Consider the following 21,494-nt stretch of genomic DNA (forward strand, 5'->3'; position numbering starts at 1 on the left):
TGGTACAACCACTCTGGAAATCAGTTTGGCAGTTCCTCTGGAAATTGGACATAGTTCTACTGGAGGACATACCTATACCACTCTTGGGCATATACCCAAAAGATACTGCAACATGTAAGAAGGACACATGCTCCACCATGTTCATAGCAGCCTTATTTATAATAGCCAGAACCTTGAAACAACCCAGATGTCCCTCAACAGAGGAATGGATACAGAAATTGTGGTACATCTACACAATGGAGTACTAATTGGCTCTTAAAAACAATAAATTTATGAAATTCTTAGGTAGATGGTTGGATCTGGAGAATATCATCCTGAGTGAGGTAACCCAATCACAAAAGAACAAACACGGTATGCACTCTCTGATAAGTGGTTATTAGTGCAGAAGTTAGGAATATAGGAAGAACAACCCACAAACCACAAGGAACTCAAGAAGAAGGAAGACCAAAAGGTGGACATTGCGTTCCTTCTTAAAATGGGGAACCAAATACGCACAGAAGGAGTTGCAGAGATTAACTATGGAGCAGAGACTGAAGGAAGGGCAAGCCAGCCTAAATATAGCTATCTCCTGAGAGGCTCTGATAGTACCTGACTAATACAGATGTAGAGGCTCACAGCCACCCATTAAACTGAGTACAGGGTCCTCAATGAAGGAGTTAGAGAAAGGACCTATGGAGCTGAGGGTTTTGCAGCCCCTTAGGATGAACAACAATATGAACTAACTAGTACCCTCAGAGCTCCCAGGGTCTCAACCACCAACCAAGTACTGCACATGGGGGGTTCTGATTGTTCTGGCAGCATATGTATAGTAGAGGATTGCAAATTCGATCATCAATAGAAGAGGACCTCAGCCCTGTGAAGGTTCTGTGCCCCAGTGTAGGGGAATGCCAGGACCAATAATTGGGAGAGAGTGGGGTGGCAGGCATGGGGAGGGGGCAGGCAACAGGGGTTTGTTTTTGTTGTTTTTGTTTGTTCCTTTATTTTTTGGAGGGGAAACTGGGAAAGGAGAAATTTACATTTAAATAAAGAAAATATTCAATAAAAAAAATAAAATAAAAAAAGAAAGAGATAAAATTGCATTAAAAATGTAGTTTGTAGTACATTTATTTCTTCACTTTTAAAAATTTTCTGCACTTTTTTACTTATAACAAGAAAATTATTCCCATAATAGATAAACATGTATAAGAAGACTGTAATTTCAACTTCATAATGTTGATAATTTCCTTAGCCCCTGTTAAGGAAAAGACAAGGTACAGTGGATAAAGGAAATATTATCCACACATCTGGAAATAGAGTTGTCTCCAATATATAATGAATTCTTCAAGTTCTGTAATTAGAAAATCATGAAAATAAAAGACAAAATATTTGAATAGATATTACACTAAAATAAATTTATAAAAATTTATAAAGCCATGAAAATAGGTTTCAAATGTTACTCACCATAGAAATGTATTTAATTATTGGAATGGGTGTGACCTTGATGAAGGAATTCTGTCCCTGGGGTGGTCTTTGATGTTTCAAATGCTCAAACCAAGCCCAGTCTCTCTCTCTCTCTCTCTCTCTCTCTCTCTCCTTGTTGCCTACTGATTCAGATGTGGACATTTTGTTTTCTTCTCCAGTAGGATGATTTCTTTTGTGCCACCATGTTTCCCCTTATGATGATAGTGGAGTAAACATCTGAATCTGTAAACCAGCCTCAATGAAATATTGTTCTTTATAATAGTTTCTATGGTCATGGCTTATCTTCACATGTATAGAAACCCTAAGACAGTAGTTTAGATGTGGTGTGCACTTGGTAACATATTTTTTGTATTTTTTAAATGAATACAAATAATAACAATAATCTTCCCACATTAATATTCTTTATTTTTACCAAATCAGAATCTCTACTAGTTTTATATTTGAATTTATTATGTTTTAGTTTTGCATGTATATGTTTATATAGATATTATTTTTAGATAATATTAGTTTTTACAATGTCACATACTAACAAATTATCTCATATATTACATTATTAAAATTCAGATAGAATTTTGTATACTTTTAGTGATGGAAGAGTACTTAAAGAAATAAAAATTTTATGTTAGTTCATTATCATAAGCATATTGTAATACATAGAAGTATTATAAATTACATTAGGCAAATATCTCCTAACCTTCCTCCTTTATGCCATGCTATAGAAAATTTCAGGATTTACACTATGCAGGTCAAAGATCTTATTTATGTATGTATGGCCCTAAATAAGCCTATAAGAATATTATTCAAAACCAGTCACCCTATTGTTCTCTGGGATTGTGACAGCATTTCTTCCAAATCTTCTTATTTATAGGTTATTATTACCCGCTGAGCACTTATTCTCTTTGCCCTTGATTGTTCAGTTTTGAGTTGTTTTATTTTGTGTTTGTTTGCTTGCTTTTGTTTTGAACTTGATCTACAAGCCGTAATATCTCATTTTGAAAGTAAGCACTGACATGTTTACCTGACATTTTGGGAACTGAGAAACTTAATTAAGTCAAAGAAGAAACACATATTTCTCAACTTTAAGTAAAAATGTCACTAACTAGGAGATTTCCTGTGATGAGGAACATGCCCAAGGGCCTAGGAACATTTACTGATACCCAAAATAGAGAACCATATTTCTGTGTCACAGATCTTCCATTATATAGGGCTGATGAGACACACTTGTTTATACCTCCTGGTTTTAAATTGTCTTGATATTATCTATAAATAATTTTCTACTACTTTTGATAATATTAATACAAGTTTTAGGCAATGAGAAGCTGAATGTATAAATTTTGAACTATGGAATAAATTGAATTGTATATCTTGAGTTTTGATATTAAATACTTTTAATTGCTAAATAACAAATGAAACAATTTATCTTCTGGAAAAACATATGGATTTTTAAAATGACAGTAGCATTAAAAGTATAATGATCCCAAACTCCAAGTATCTGTGCATTGTAGGAAATTATAACATTCATCATGTTAGGAAAACTGAAGAATTTAATAAAATCAGATCATTCCCAGAGTTATACAAAGTAATCTAGAACACTAAAACTGGCAAACATTCAAAAATACATTTCAAAAGCACTCAAACAATAACTGAACCGGCACTGAGTAAATAGATAATAGCACTTTATAGAGTACATCTATTTTGTACTTGTTGGATTTGATTGCAAAATATACTGTACATTGTGGTTTCATGAAGATAATGGTCTTTAGATTTATTTTTGTACATCATTACCTACTCTTATTATTAGGATGGTGCTATTCTCATAAGAGATAACTAGAATTCTTTCTCCTTTGTTATATTAAAGATATAAGCATCCAGTTATATAATTTATTCTACAAACATTAAGTAGAATTCACCAGTTAAACTTATATGAGGCTTATATTAGCTTATTTTCCAACTTTATAACGTGAAGCCAAATACCGTGTAATAAAATAAGGATTATGGAATTTACAATCTGATGGCAGAAAGCCAGGGTTTATCAGCTCAATCTTTCTGGCCTCTGGCAAAAAAACTGATAAAAGAAAGAACCTATGGACACTAACGGGAATTCTCAAAGTACTATGTTATTCTGCTCTAAAAGGTATACTACACAATATAATTACCATGTAGTGTCTGTCACCTAATGAAGGTCTTAGCATGTCAACCTGAATGTTATGATCTGCATCTATAATCCTAGAGTTTGGGACGTAAAGCCAGGGACACTTTGAGGTTGAGATGAGCAACAGCTTTATAATAACTCAAGTACAGACTCAGTCACATACTGACATATTTCTTTCTGTTCAATAGATTACACTATCATGAGTAATATTTTTAACACATGAATTTCAGAGTGGTCACATAGTTCACTGCATCTGAAGTTAAGATTCTAAACTATATAAGATTTAGAGGTTTTCTTTAAATATAAGAATATCAACTATTGATTAAATTTTCTTAATAGAAAAATCTATAACAAATCATCAATTTTTCCATATATGAATTTGTTTGATTATTTTAAGATTTATTTACTATGATATTTATGTGGACACAGTTAAAGGGTTTTCTTTCCTTCATTCAGTTACATGAATTACAATGTTTTATCTATCATTTTAAAGACTTGTACCATATGTAAATGTAGATAGATAAATATACGTGTGTATATATATTTATTTTTATTGTTCAAATCATATTATTTTATATATTATAATATAAATCTATATTTGATGAATATTCAAATTATTATAGTAACTCTTCCGAATCAATATCTAGAAAACAAAATATCCTACAAATTACTCACATAATAAATAATTAAGTGTATGAATAGATATTTCTTCAAGAAACCATACAACTGACAGATATATGAAAAGGTATTCTCTTTAACAAATCATTAGAGCGATATTACTCTAAATTATAAACTATCAGCTCACATTTTCTAGAGTCTTGATTACTAAAAATACAAGAGATTGTGATTTTTGGAGAACGGACTATGGAGCAAAGAGGAGTTCTACTATGTTGTTGGAAATAGGAAGTAGTATTTTCACTATGAAAATGAATAGAGAAGGTCCTCTAGAAACACAGCCAGAACAATTAGATACTGCAACAATTTCTCTTGTGTCTGTATTGTAAAAACATATTAATTCATTGCCCAAATCAATTATTTTGTTCTCATATTGAGAACAATATTATTTACAATAACCAAGATATAAAAATACTTAAGTGTATCTTGACAGGTGAATGGGTAAAGAAACTGCAGTACACACCTTAGGACGAACAACAATATGAACTAACTAGTACCCTCAGAGCTCCCAGGGACTCAATCACCAACCAAGGAGTACACATGGTGGGACTGATTGTTCTGGCAGCATGTGTATAGTAGAGGAATGCAAAGTCGATCATCAATGGGTGGAGAGGTCCTTGGCCCTGTGAAGATTCTGTGCCCCAGTGTAGGGGAATGCCAGGGCCAGAAAGTGGGAGAGGGCGGGGTGGCAAGCATGGGGAGGGGGGAGGAAACAGGGGTTTGTTCTTGTTGTTTTTGTCTGTTTGTTTGCTTTTTGGAGGGGAAACTGGGAAAGGAGAAATCATATGACATGTAAATAAAGAAAATATCTAATAAGAAAAAGAAATTGGAAAAAGAAAAAAAAAGAAACTTCAGTACAATAGATGCAATAGAATAGAGTACTATTCGACTTTTAAAATCTTGCTATGTGAAAGAATATGGGTGGAGTAGGATGCTATTCTAAAAGAGAAGAATCAGACGCTGAAATAAAAATATAGTGGGATGTCCTTTATATGTACAGTCTAAAAGTAGTCCAAAACTTCGAAACCTGGGTATCAAAGTAATGGTTACTAGGAAAGAGACTGGGAAAATGAGGAAGCTGAAGAGAGATCTCAGGGGTCCAAGTTACTTGAGGTTTCTGGCTTTCCTATGGGTTTACCCTCCTCATTAGCTTTTTCCAGTTTCTCCCTAATTCAACCACAGGGGGCTCTGGCTTCTGTCCATTGATTGGGTGCAAGTATCTGCATCTGACTCTTTCAGCTGCTTGTTTGGGCCTCTCGGAGGGCAGCCATGCTAGGCTCCTATCTGTAAGCACACCATAACATCAGTAATAGTGTCAGGCCTTGGAGAATTCCCCTTGAAAGTTATCCCAATTTGGGCCTGTCACTGGATCACCTTTCCCTCAGGCTCTCCTCCATTTTTTAATGATTAAATACATTTTTATTTTATTTTTATTAGATATTTTCTTTATTTATATGTCTTACAATATCTCCTTTCCCATTTTCACCTCCAAAAAAAATAAAAAAGAAAAATAAAATAAAATAAAAGAAAAACAAAAACAAAAATAAAAACCACCCTCTGTTTACTGGCCCTGGCATTCCCCTACACTGGGGCATAGAACCTTCACAGGACCAAGGGCCTCTCCTCCCATTGATGACTGACTTGGCCATCCTTTGCTGCATATACTGCTGGAGCCATTAGTCCCATCATGTGTACTCTTTGATTGGTGGTTTAGACCCTGGGAGCTCTGAGGGTACTAGTTCATATTGCTGTTCGTCCTAAGGAGCTGCAAACCCTTCAGTTCCTTGGATCCTTTCTCTAGCTCCTTCACTGGAGACCCTGTACTCAGTCCAATGGATGGCTGTGAGCCTCTACATCTGTATTAGTCAGGTAATGTCAGAGCCTCTCAGGAGACAACTGTATCAAGCTCCTGTCAGCCAGCACTTACTGGCATCCACAATAGGGTCTGGATTTGATGATTGAATATGGGAAGGATTCCCAGGTGGAACAGTCTCTGGATTTTCCTTCCTTCAGTCTCTGCTCCATAGTTAGTCTCTGCAACTCACTCCATGGGTATTTTGCTCCCCATTTTAAGAAGGAATGAAGTATCTACATTTTGGTCTTCCTTCTTCTTGTGTTTCTTGTGGTTTGTGGATTGTACTTTGTGTATTCCGATCTTCTGGGCTAATATCCACTTATCAGAGAATGCATACCATGTGTGTTCTTTTGTGATTGTGTTATCTCACTCAGGATGATATTCTCCCATCCATTTCCCTAAGAATTTCATAAATTCATTGTTTTTAATAGCTGAGTAGTACTCCATTGTGTAGATGTACCACATTTTCTGTATCCATTCCTCTGTTCAGGGGCATCTGGGTTGTTTCCAGTTTCTGGCTATCATATGGCCACTTCATCTTTGACATAGGAGCTAAAACCATCCAGTGGAATAAAGATAGGATTTTTAACAAATGGTGCTGGCTCAACTGGTAGTTAGCATGTAGAAGAATGGAAATCGATCCATTCCTATCTACTTGTACAAAGCTCAAGTCCAAGTGGATCAAGGACCTTCACATAAAACCAGATACACTGAAACTAATAGAAAAGAAAGTGGGAAAGAGTCTCAAGCACATAGTCACAGGGGAAAATGTCCTGAACAGAACACCAATAGCTCATGCTCTAAGATCAAGAATTGACAAATGGGACCTCATAAAGTTGCAAAGCTTCTGTAAGGCAAAAGACACTGTCAATAGGACAAAACAGCAAGCAACAAATTGGGAAAGATCTTTACCAATCCTATATCTGATAGAGGGCTAATATCCAATATATACAAAGAACTCAAGAAGTTAGACTCCAGAGAAACAAATAACCCTATTAAAAATGGGATACAGAGCTAAACAAAGAATTCTCAACTGATGAATACCAAATCACTGAGAAGTACCTAAAAAAATGTTCAACATCCTTAGTCATCAGGGAAATGCAAATCAAAACAACCCTGAGATTCCACCTCACACCAATCAGATTGGCTAGGATAAAAATCTCAGGTTGACAGCAAATGCTGGAGAGTCTGTGGAGAAAGAGGAACAATCTCCTTCATTGCTGGTGGGATTGCATGCTGTTACAACCACTCTGGAAATCAGTTTGGCTGTTCCTCTGGAAATTGGACATAGTACTACCAGAGGACCCAGCTATACCTCTCCTGGGCATATACCCAGAAGATGCTCCAACATGTAATAAAGACACATGTTCCACCATGTTCATAGTAGCCTTATTTATAACAGTCTCCCCCATTTTTGTGCAGGAAGTTCTTTTAGACAGGAATAATTCTGGGTCAGAGTTTTTGACTGTGAGATGGCAACTTCACCCCTTCACTTGATGCCCTGTCTTTTTACTGGATGTTGAGCATTTTATCTAAGGTCCCTCTCATTTCCCAGGTCTCTGGTACATTCTAGAGGGTCCGCCACCTCCTACCTCCGGAGGCTACCTTTTCCCTACTTTCTGCTGAGCCTCACTCCTGCTCCTCCCCAATACTTAAGAGTGGATTTTACCTTCTCTTCCGATCAACAAAGTAGAGAGTGTTGAGTTTTATGTCTATTTACATTATGGTAATAATCATGTTATAAAACTTAAATACATGCCAAAATAATTAAAATAAGAATAAAAAAAATTAAAATGAAACTTCTAGCTTCTCAGTACCTATTCTCATTTAAAACAACCTTCCATTATGTCTTCCGGATGATAACAATTTGGAGACAATACCATCTCGTTCATTTTAACTCATGCAAGCTTCTTCCGGCACGTCCAAATTGCACTGTCCTATTTTTGACAACAATAATTTGTGATCTTATCCTCACTTCTGTCTGTTCATAAGTATGCCTCGACTTTTAGCCATTTTTATTAATTTTATCTTTTCAAAGAAAAGTATTATAGCTTACCTATCCATTACGCCTCTTACTTGTTTGTGACAGGCTTCCAACGGTACAAGCTTAGATGATGAATATTTAGTTTTTTTTCAATATTCCTAAAAGTATTTCACTATGTGAACATTTCACATTCTCCTCTCCTTTTTGAAACTATCAATCTGAAGTTAGAAAATTTGAGGCATTTCCATGTTTGACTGGGATATACTTGTTACCAACATGTACTCACTCTCAGTTGGATCTTTACTTGCTGTCTTGAAAGACTTATTTTTGTGTGAGTGGCTATTTTGCTTGAATCTCTGTTTGTGTACCAGATGGGTGTCTGGTGCTCCTAGACGCCAAGAGATGGTGTTAGACTGAAACTGCAGTGAGGGTTGTTGCTAGGTGCTAAATAGCAGCAATTATCTTCAATGCTGAACCACTGTCTAATCCCATCACTTCATTTCCTTAGTAATTCACAACAGTAGTCACTAGCTCACCAGCTAGTTTTACATACCGCTTTAGTGACTTCTATGACACCTCACTATTTTACTTTGTAACTGAGATATGTACAAAACTTGTAATCATCAAATCTTAGCCAATGGTTATTATTGTGTTTTTGTTAGAAGCTATATCAGTGGTCCTGCAAACTTAAATCCCATTGTGTTTTCATGTGCATTTACCTAGTGATTCACAGGGTAAAACATGTTTTCACATATTTACTCCTCATTAGTTTATCTACCTCTTTTAGATAAATGTTTAATCATATCTTTCTTTAAAAATTGTTCTCTCATACAATCTGCATAATCTAGTCAGACACCATTTTTCCCTTCTCTCTGTGTACATTCCTCTTTTCCTGAGATCCACTTGTCCTCTGTTTTACTTCAGGAAAGTCAGAACTTACAACTCACCAGCCCACATTCATTTTTCTCCCCCATCCCCTTTACCTCTATGAAGGTGCTCCTCCACCCACCCACACCCTGCACCCCACCCTCCCATCCCCTGTACCCCACCACTCTAGCATCCCCCTACACTGAGGCATCAAATCTCCACAGGACCAAGGGCCTCCCCTCCCATTGATGTCAGAGAAGGCTATCCCCTGATACATTTATATCTGGAGCCCTGGAGCCCTCCCTGGACTCTCCTTGTTGGTCTAGTCCCTTGGAGCACTGGGTGGTTTGGCTAGCCAACATTATTTTTCCTATGGGATAACAATACCTCCAGCTCTTCCCTCAGCTCCCTCCACTGGGGTCCCAGAGCACAGTCTGATGGTTGGAACCAAGCATCAAGATTTGCATTGGTCAGCTGCTGGCAGAACCTCCCAGAGAACAGCCACACAATGCTCCTGTCAGCAAGTACCTCTTGGCAACAGCAACAGTGTAGGGATTTGGTCTCTGCAGTCAAGATGGATTCCCAGGTGGGGCAGTCCTTCCTTCAGTCTCTGCTTCATTTTTTGTCCCCATCTTTCCTTTGAACAGCAATATTTCTGGGTTAAAAACTTTGAGGTGGGTGGGTGGCCACATCCCTATCTACTGGAGGTGATCTCTACAGGTTCTATCTCCCCTGTGCTGAGCATTTCTGCTAAGGTCATGCCCATTGTGACCCTAGAACTTACTATGTATACCAGTCAGATTCAAAAATTTAGAGATAGGGTTGATTCTCCTATCTCTACATGACTCTGAGTGCTGAATTGGAAGCATTCATTTCCATATCTAGATCTGTGTTCATTATTAAAAATTTGATTGTATATTTATGTATCAATATACATATATACACAATGAACATTTAGAAAGATATACAACTTAAAACATGATATGGGCATGGACGTTTAAGAAAGAAACAAGATAATTAAATTAATGTTTCAGTACTCATACAAAATATAATTAAATATTGTAATGAAGAGTCATGACTGTGACAATACTTTTCAGAAAGCATTTAACTTGGGCTGGCTGACAGTTTCAGTGTATTAGTCCATTTTCATGGTGAAAGGGGACATGGTGGCACACACGCTGACATGGTGCTGGGGAGTTACTTGAGAGTTCTACAGCCTGATCCACAGGCAACAGGAATAGAGAGTCGCTGGGCCTGGGCTAGGTTTTGGTAAACTTCAAAGCCCATCCCCAGTGGCACATTTCCTTCATTAAGCCCTGACCCATTCCAACAAGAAAACATACCCTAATTCATCTCAAGTAGTGCCACTCTCCAACAATGAATCAGTAAATATATGGCTTTATGGGAGCCATTATTATTGAAAACATCACAGTGAGTCAAGACTCACTTAGGGAAGGGAGAATATCAATTCTATCTAAAGATAAATATGAAAGTTTAAGGAACATATAAATAAAAGACAACATATTTTGTTATAGTCTCAAACACAAATCAAATAAGAAAAATGAATTTGAGTTTAAAATAAAAGAGGAGAATGCATCTTCAATGTTTGAATAATAATAATAATGATAATAATCTTTACAAATTTCAAAACTCACAATACTTCTCAGGGTTGGCAAGATAAGGTGAACAGATAAGGGTGCTTACCTCAAAACCTGATCGATTGTGCTTGATACCTGGGACCATAATATCCTGGAAAGAGAGGAAAAATCCTAAAATGTTTCCTCTGATCTCTACTCATTCAAACATGCTCTCACACACACACACACACACACACACACACACACACACACACACACAGGGAAAGACACACACAGAAATACATATGCACAAATGTAAAACAAAAACTTCAAGATATAAAATGTACTACATTACATATTTTTTAAAAAGTAAAATGATAGAATGATAATATTATTACCATGAGCTTATATTTTTGCTGAAAAGTAAGAGTATTATAAAAGTATACTTTTATAGTTTTCTTCATGTTTTATAAAAGTTTATTGATGTGTTGGCTTAGGAAAATATTCATAAAATAGAAATAACCTATATAAGATAGGTATAAGAAATCAAGCATGCATTATTGGATCAGCAATTGGACTTTAATTAATTTGTCTTCAATTTATAATTCATTACAACCAGTCATTTAGCACCCAGTTAATTAGCAAAAAGAAATAAGTGAAAATAACTTCCTTAAATGTTCTAGTATCAGGAGAATATTCATGTACTAAGCTCATCAGACAATTTAGTCCTCTGTGGTGAGTGTCCAGTGTTTGCTAACACATATTTTGGACAATGACTCCATGTAGTCACACAAGGTATCCATATAAAATGATTTTAGATTTTGATTTGTGATAACATTTCATGTAACATTTATTTTAACAAAGCAAGAAAATTAAATCAGTGTACATTATAATGATTCTCCAAGTGACTTGTTAAGAAGTAACAACATGTATGCATAAAATGATGACATTACACTTTTGATTAGATTTTTTTCTTGCAGAAAAATATTTTTGGCTGACAACTTGTCAGATATATCTTCTTACATGAAGATAATTATTTATAGTTGGTTGCTTCTTTTTAGGGATTCTACTTGAGTTGTTTTGAAACACTACATTCTATTTAGTGACCTGGTAGCTACCTAAATCTTAAGTGCCCATAATGGCAAAGCACTTACAATTGCTTCAAAAGTGCTGGCTTATCCAAGGCAGCAAGTACCCTGCAGGATTCGGCTGAATAAGGGTACAATTATAAACTAAATGTTTTTTAAAGAACTGACTCTTCTGTAACAAATGTGTGACAAATAACTATTCCCACACCTCTTCCACAGTCTATTATCAACATGTAGATTTGGTTTGATTTCTATAAGTTGTTCCACAGAGGAATAGAAAGACAGAGTGAACCATTCAATAGCCCTTCTCTTTGACAAGAACTTCAAGTCTCTGAAGAAAGAACTTGAAGAAGACCTCAATAGCCCTTCTTTTACTAGAGTTATTGCTAATGAGAGGCACAAGATGAGGCATTCTAAAAACAACTAAAGGTTTTGACCCTTCCATTATAATTTATGGGAACTTGCTGGAATATGTGTGTTGTTATCTCTCTTTCGATGTGTGTAGTCCTCTTTTAAGAGATTATAGTTTATGCATTTTGAGTGACAGGTGAGGAATTTGATTGTAGTTATTCCTAGCCTCACTTTTGAGTCTCTCTTTAAGTAATTCATAGTCTGAGCATGTCTCTTTTCCCTGCTTTCTATATTTGACAACCACTTCAGTTCTATAGAAAAGGTAAAGCATGCTTTTAGTTTTATCATTAAAACTTGTACTTCAGCTGATGCCAATTCTGAGAAGTATCTCTAAGGAAGCATAGCACGAAATATGTAAATGTCCATCTTTAGTCTTCTCATTTACATACATTTATACCTATATTGTCACGATGAGTCACAGAGTATTGAAGATCATTGCTTCATCAAATGTTGGAGAGAATGTAGAGAAAGAGGAATACTCTTTCTTGCAGGTGGGATTGCAAACTGGTACAACCACTCTGGTAATCAATTTGGAGGTTCCTCAGAAAATTGGAACTAGATCTACCAGAAGACTCAGACGTACTACTCTTGGACATATACCAAAAATATGCCCCACTATGCCACAGGGGCACATGCTCTACTATGTTTATAGTGGTCTTATTTATGATAACCAGAAGCTAGAAACAACCAGGATGTCCCACAACAGAAGGATGGATACAGATAATGTGGTTCATTTATACAATGGAATACTATTCAGCTATGAAGAATGAGGACATCATGAGTTTTTCAGGCAAATGGATGGAAGTAGAAAATATCACGCTGAGTGAGGTAACTCAGACCCCAAAGGACATGCATAGTATGTACTCATTAATAAGTGGATATTAGCAAAAAAATATAAAGAATACCAAGGATATAATCCATAGAACTCAGTAAGTTTAACAAACCAAAGGGCTTAAGTGAGGATGCTTCAATCCCACCTTTGAGGGAGAAAGAAGCAATCTCGGTGCAGAGAGAGGGAGGGACCAAGGTGGGAGAGGGGAGAAGGAGGTGAAAATGGGAATATGATCAAGCATTGGATTTGCGGGGAGGACCAAGAGTGAAGCCCTGAGGGCCAGCAGAATGAGTGAAAACAGGCAGCCTAGGGAAGTGGGAGGTTGGCGGACTCTCTAGAATGTACCAGAGACCTAGGAGGTGAGACACTCTCAGGACTCAAAGGGAGGGACTTTAGATGAAATGCTCAATAGTGAGGAGAGGGAACTTGTAGAGTCCACCTCCAGTAGAAAGAAAGAGCAACAAGTGGAGGGATGGGGTTGCCATCCCACAGTCAAAAACTCTGAACCAGAATTGTTCCTGTCCAAAAGAACTGCAGGGACAAAACCCTGAGGGAAAGGAGGTCTAGTGACCAGCCCAATTTGAGATCCATCTCAATGGAAAGGATTCAAGGCCTGACACTATTTCTAAAGCTGTGGTGTGCTTACAGACAGTGGCCCAACAAATCTTCCTCTGGGAAGCCCAACAAGTCTTCCTCTGGGAAGCCCAACTGACTGAAGCCCAAGCTGACTGAGACAGATGCAGACACTTACTCTCAACCAAAGGACTGAAGCCAGGGACCACTGTGATTCAATTAAGGAAAGGACAGAAGTTGAGGGAAAGGGGACCCCATAGGATGACCAGCAGTCTCAACTAATTTGGACCCCTGAGATCTCTTAGACACTGAGCCACCAACCAGGCAGCATGTATATACTAGCTGGATACAAGGCTCCCAACACATACAGAGCAGAGGACTGCCTGGTCTGGCCTCAGGGAGAGAAAATGCACCCATGAGAGATTTGAGGCCCCAGGGAGTGGGTAGGCCTGGCAGAATGGGGTAGGGTGGAGGTGGCAGACATCTTTTTGGAGATTAGGGCAGGGGGAGGATGAGGAACTCTCAGAGGGCAGACTGGGGGAGTGGATAATGACTAGACTGTAAAAAAAGATTAAAGATAATTTTAAAATAAAATAAAATAAAAAATTATCTAAAGGAAAAAATAAAATAAAATTACAAAGGCTTAAAAAAACAGAATTACAAAATCTGATATATCAGTGTACATGAAATAGCAAACTGCATCTTGCAGTTTGTATACCATCAGTATATATTTCATTTATCTTACACAAAAAGTAATATACAAAACTAATCATGCAACTCCTATTCCTATTTTCATACGTAACTATAATTTAAGATGTTCGATTTATTGTATTACTTATTTTTCTCTTCTAAATTATGACAGAAATATAAATTTAAAATATAATTACCATGGGTCAATGTATCATTATATTAGTAGTAATAATATTAGTATTTACAAAATATATTCTTAATCACCATATTTTTAATCTAAAATTATTCTTGTTATTTATGATAATTGTGTCTGGTACTCTATTTTTATCTTCTATTACTATGTATAGCTTATTTTGTTTCTTCTTACAGTTTATCCTTCTCACCTGTTTAGTTTTAACTGTTCGACTGCATCTGTACTTTTTTAGTTTCCTTCTGTATTTCTTAGCTTATCTTATAACTGCCAGTAGTAGCTGCAATGATAAAACAGTTACAATTTAGTTATTTGAATACTTGAATAGCTTTGTCTAATGTCTATGCTATGAAAAGACAAGGTATAGAGAATACAATTGTATAGCTCATTTGATACTGTAGAGACACCACAAAAACCTATCAGAAAGGTTTTCCTGATCTCACCTACTTCTCTTCCTCGTTCTGATGTGAAACTTCTGGCATCACAAGGTTTTGTTTCCCAAATCTTTGTACACATCTTAGTATGTAAAATGCATTGTATCTTCTACTTTTTGATAAACATTCTCTTATAGATTCATCTACATACTCAACCTTGTGCATAATATCAGATCATCAATTTGCACTATGATGCAATATCTCACAGAGTTAACGTAGCACAATATATTTATAGTCACAGCTATTGATAAGCAACTGGGTTGTTTTTAGAACTTGTTGCTTTGAATAGTACTGCCACGAACTCCTGGCTGACTTTGATGTGGCACTGGAGCTCTGTGCAATGAATGCTTAGGATCATGTCACTAGGATGCTGGACCCTAACATCAGTGCTTTTAAAGTATCAAAGTAGCAATAAAGTTTTTTTTTGTTTTGTTTTTTGTTTTTTGTTTTATTGAGGCAGGGTTTCTCTGTGTAGCCCTAGCTGTCCTGGAACTCACTCTGTAGACCAGGCTGGCCTCGAACTCAGAAATCCGTCTGCCTCTGCCTCTGCCTCCCAAGTGCTGGGACTAAAGGCATGCACCACCACTGCCTGGCTAAGCTATAAGGTTTTATATGCCAGAGTTCCTTTTGCTCTACATTTCTACCAACACTGCTGCCTTCTGTGATGTTTGAAGTTTGAGTTTTTGTATTGGTTTTTAATTAAAGTATATAATAGATGAGAATAAAATGTAAAGATTTTTGCAGTTTGGCTATAATACCAAAATATTCAGAACATACAAGAAATACAGCTCTCAGGAAAACAATCTAGAGCCACTTCTTCAGACTCTGCCATGGACCATAACAAAGACTATGTTGTTTCTTTGTCTCTCGGGGAAAGCTGTTCTTCCTGTATGAGACTCAGTGCATAGTCACTGCCTTGCAATATCTTGAACAAAAGCAAAAATTCATTTTTCCCATATGCAAATACCTACCCTGACACTTCCAACTTTGGTCTCCTTGTCTGAGCCTTGTGGATGTCTGTGCATCATGTGCCTTTGAAGCTACCTCCTGTGAGAGAGAAAATAAATTATTATTTTATTTTTTATTCATTCTTTGAAGTCATACAACTTGTTTCAATCATATTCACCTCTCTCCTGTAAATTTTCCCAGATCATTCCCTTCCTATCCACCATTATTTTATATCTCTTGTTTTGTTTTCTTTTGTTTTTTTAAATTCAAGACCAATTTGTGATGTCTAATTATTCATAGTTATCTGGTCTTCCACAGAAAAGTGATTGACTCACTACTGGCTAAACAGGGAGAAACTGTCTTTCCCTCTCCTAGTATCTTGCAATTGCCAATAGCTGCATAAATAGGAATGGGACTCTGTATAACTGCCAGAAGAAGAAATATGTAATGACAACCTTACCTTGGACTTAGGTACTCTATATATTACGTGTTGTCTTGCACACTGCACTCTGTACACTAAGTTCTGTGAAACCAGTGAATCCTTTCATTCAGAAATCTTAGCAATTAGCCAACACCTAATTCTCCACTGATCAATGTGAGTCTTTAACAACAAGGATGGCATAGCAGGAATACATGCTCCCTATTGACCACATAACATTATGGTTTGCTATTGACCATAACAATATGTAATTAATTTTTGCTTGTTGCTTTAACCAGTTACTCCAATGTCTGACAGCTCTACACTCTCCTTCTCAGATCAACTGAGTTTCTGAAACATTGTTTTACCCAAAGGATAAGGGATGTTCTCACAGTTTAGTGTTTTAAACTCTAGTGACGTGAAAAGGAGTAAGAATCTGCTGTGCTTGTCAGGACAGACAGGAATGACTCACCACACAGCAAAGCTTTGCTTTGGCAAAATACACTGCTAATCAAAAAGAATAGCAAAGACTTATATAAAGATGGTTCTTTGATAGGAATATATGTCATGTCAGGAGTTAGATGACTTTTGCAGACTGTGAAAATGTTAGGTGGGTACTTTAATTATTTAAAAGTCCCCATACACATAAAGTAGAGGACTGCCAGGTCTGTGTTCAAACAGAGAGGATGCACCTAACCCTCAAGAGACTGGAGGCCCCAAGGAGTTTAGAGGTCCAGTGCCGTGGGGGTTGGGAGCATCCACCTGGAAATGGGGTGGGGAGGAGGTATTGGGTAGAGAACAGTTGGAGGATGGATGGGGGAAATAAAATGTGAAGTGTAAAATAAATAAATAAATAAATAAAGTTTTAAAAAAGTCTCCATACAAAACTACAAAGATAAGTAAGTGTGACATTTTGATAGCTTTTCCAATGAAGGATACTTTTATTTATGCAAATGGAGTGAGAAAGAGGCTAAACTATGATGTTAAAGGACTGATGACACATAAACTCCAGGACTTATTTTATTTTCCTCTAGAAACAAGAATAGAAATCAATGACATCATTAGTCTTTTACTTGACTACGTTAATTTTTAGATGCATAAACAGTTAATGTTTAAAAACCAAATTATGGCTGAAACAGTTTTTCATAATGGATTCTCATAATACATTCTTTTGCAGTTTTGTTCAGATATTATTAAAGGAAGCTTCAGTTACATTTTATCCATTTTAATGGAAAATATTTCAACTGTCTAGCTCACAAAGTAGCTAAAGAAACTAAATGCTATTAACAGAGTTGGTTTTTAGGAAATGTCACTCATAAAGCTTATGAAATCTGAATGAACTTTTAGAAAACTCACTATAGAAGGAAAAAGTAGGAAAGAGCCTCTTTGGCACAGGGGAAGATTTCATCATGTTGATGAAGTTTGAGCATGATCTGAATTGCGAATGTTTTGCATATTGCTTACACAGTGCATGGTTTACTGCAGATCTCTATTAATTTTTAAATTTGATATCCTTTCCTGTTTGTGGTTTGGGCTTACATGTTTTGCCTTTAAAAAGTTAAGTAAGGCAGTGACTGTGATGATACCATATTTTACTATTGTACTGCTTTACAGAAATGTCTAGTGCCAAGTCATGGCCTTTCAAGACACCCACGAGGTTCAGAAAACATGAGCTACACAAATACACTAGGAGGAAGTATTCTAAAGTCCTGAGTTGCCCAGGTCAGTCATTTCTTCTTACCGAGGGCTACCTTACACCTCACATTGTACATCATTAGGTAATGTCATCTATCTGTAAACTGTACTGTTCATATAGCCTATTAGATACAGTCTAGCTCTCCTATTCACTCTCCATAAATACATACTAAGAATAAACTTTTACTCCCTTTGTCTCATTCACCCTAGTTCTTTCTTTATTTTATGGTATCTTTGATATTATAATCGAATTATAACATTTTCCTTTCCATTTCTTCCCTCTGAGATTTTACATAGGTCCCCCTTTCTCCATCAAATTCCTGGTCTCCTTTTCACCAACTGTTATTGGATGGATATATGTTTATATATATATATATATATTTATATATATATATACATATATATGTATATATGTATATATATATACATAAATATATATAAACTAAATATGACTTTATTAGTTAATATGATGTTACCTGCATATATGTTTTCATGGCAGAACACCAGCAGCTACTTGCTGTGCTCTTTCGTGAAGACTTCTTCATGCTCTCACTAGCGTCCCTCCACTGTCTGGAGGTCTATGTGTAGGTTTGAGGCCCCCTGGGATTTTTCTCATTCACTTTTTGGCATGGTCCTTGGAGTGATTGCTTAAACCAAATGTTACTAAAACCTTAACAAAGCTACTCTCTGGCAAACACCCAAATCACATTTTATCCTCTTAATCACATGTTCTTGTTGTGCCTGCTGTAGGTTGCAGTAGTAGAGAAAATGGTCTCCACTCTCAATCATGAACTATTCAGTAATATTAGAATGTATTCACCTATTTTGAAGGCTATGTGCTATCTATGGAGAAGTGTATGAGAAAAATGGAAAGAAGAGAAATTTACTCCTGGAAGTTCCAAGCTGCTGAGAGTTTAATATTCTTTTTCTTTGGTATATTTTAAGAAATCATATCAGGAGTCAATCAGTTTGCTTTGAAACAGGATACTTCACTTCACATGGAAATTTAGTTCATCTCCCAATTGAATGACCCTGGAGAATATTCTGTGTTATTTTATAAAGAGATATGATTCCTACCAATGAAGGATCATAATTAGAAATATAGTTTTAAAGGAACAAATATAGATCAATCAGACTCAATCTTAAATTCATAATTACTTTAAAATTGTTTGAAATGGAGCAGAGACTGAAGGAAGGACAGTATAGCTTAATATAGCTGTCTCCTGAGAGGCTCTGACAGTACCTGACTAATACCGAAGTAGAGACTCACAGCCATCCATTGAACTGAGTACAGGGCCTCCAGTGAAGGAGCTAGAGAAAGGACCAAAGGAGCTGAAGGGTTTTCAGCCCCTTAGGATGAACAGCAATATGAACTAACTAGTATCCTCAGAGCTCCCAGGGACTAAACCACCAACCAAAGAGTACACATGGTGGGACTAATGGCTCCAGTAGCATATGTATAGTAGAGGATGGCCAAGTCGGTCATCAATGGGAGGAGAGGCCCTTGGCCCTGTGAAGGTTCTGTGCCCCAGTGTAGGGGAATGCCAGGGCCAGTAAGCAGGAGAGGGTGGGGTGGCAAGCAGGGGGAGGGGGGAGGCAACAGGGGTTTGTTCTTGTGGTTGTTTTTTTAATTTTTGTTTTTTTTGTTTTTTGTTTTGGAGGGGAAACTGGGATAGGAGATATCATATGACATGTAAATAAAGAAAATACGTAATAAAATATTAATCCTCTATTCTCAAAATTAAAATTTACAGTGTTAATAAAGGCTAATTTTGGACTCCAAAAGGTAAAAACACATTGTTTGACAGAGATTTTTTCTTTAAAGAATAGAAGTGTCTATGACTATGCATATTACTTTCAGATGGAAAAATTCTAATATTTATTTTAAAGTAAGGGTGCTGGGAGGTATGATATTCAAAAGTCATTTGGAAGTTGACAGACAGAAGATAATTACTGGCTGTGTGCATGAGACACTGAAATGGGTTGTATGCATGTATATAGATCCACCTACAGAAGTGAAGTCTTGATGGTAAACCTATTGCCTTGTATCAACAATCAGAAACACACCTTCTTTGAATTTGTTATTTCATGATCTTTTCTGGCATGAATTAATTGAAGTCAGATAAACCTTAGGTTGTTTATTTTAAGTATTCGCTTGTAGGAAAAAGCCTCAGATTTCAATTTTTTTAACTTTAGGATCATTTTCAGTGAAATGTTATTCTAAAAAAAAATGAATGCATAAGTTGCTATGTGACATTTTCACAGAAGTTATATATCAAAGATACATTATGAAACTAATAAAATCAACACTAAGAAAATATAATACGTATTTTCAATCCTCCAGCACCATCCCCAGCTCTGTAGCAGATTGCATGTCATGGCTTCTTCTTAACTCTCTGCTCTTACTCCTATAGGACTAAGCAGACTCGGGGGGGGGGGGTAAATTGTCTTCTCCTCCTGCTGACCCTCCAATTCCCCTCATGCACACCGCATTCCTGTGTCCGTTCCCAGGAGACCCTCCAATTCCCCTCATGCACACCGCATTCCTGTGTCCGTTCCCAGGAGACCCTCCAATTCTCCTCATGCACACCGCATTCCTGTGTCAGTTCCCAGTACCTGGAGACACATTTTACTTGGATACCCTGGTGGGTATTCCCTAAGAAGCAGCACAGAGATGCCCTATAATTGTTAAGAACAGACGACAATAGAAACTAAGGAATAACACAGCATACCAGCAACAACAACAACGAATCCCAGATATCTGTACTTCTCACTACAATCTTTCCAATCCCAGACACCTAGACACCGTCTTAGAAATACAAACCATAACAGTCAGAAAACCTGTCTTCAGTAGAGCCCCGCAAGTCTACAACAATAGGTCATGAGAATAACAACATAACTGATGCGTAAAACAAAAGTGTTAAGATAGACTTTATTCATATGATAGAGGTTCTTTAAGAGAAAATGAATAAATTCCTTAAAAAGATTATATTTTGAAATGAAAATTTCAGGAATTTGAACAGGAACCTCAGAGGCAAGCCTCACTAACAGAGTATAAGAGATGGAGGAGAGAATTTCAGGTACTGAAGACAAGATAAAAGAAATGGATACCTCAGTGAGTGGAAACATAAAATCTAAGCACCTCCTGACAGAAAATATCCAGGAAACCTGGGACACTATGAAAAAGACCAAATCTAAGAATAATAGGTATAGAGGGAAGATAAGAAATCCACCTCAAAGGCACAAAAATATTTTCAGCAAAATCATAGAATAAATGTGTCAAGTTGAATGAAGGAGATACCTATAAAGGGAAAAGAAGCATGCAGAATATTGAATAGATGGGACCATGAAAGAAATTCCTCTTAGAGCATAATAATCAAAACAGTAAACAAACAGAACAAAGAAAAAATATTACAAGCTGCCAGGGAAAATGAGAAAATAACATGCAAAATGCATGTGTTAGAGTTATACCTGAAAATAAAAACATTTTTACCAACCACACATTAGATAGAGGGCTAATATTCAAAATATATGTAACACTCAAAAAGCTAGATATCAAGAAAACAAATAACCAATTTGAAAAATGTACTTACAGACAGCTCCCCTCATTCAGCCCCTTACCCATCCCCCATTCCTTTCTTCTC

The sequence above is a fragment of the Mastomys coucha genome, unplaced genomic scaffold, assembly GCF_008632895.1.
Source record: "Mastomys coucha isolate ucsf_1 unplaced genomic scaffold, UCSF_Mcou_1 pScaffold1, whole genome shotgun sequence".
Classification (NCBI taxonomy): domain Eukaryota; kingdom Metazoa; phylum Chordata; class Mammalia; order Rodentia; family Muridae; genus Mastomys; species Mastomys coucha.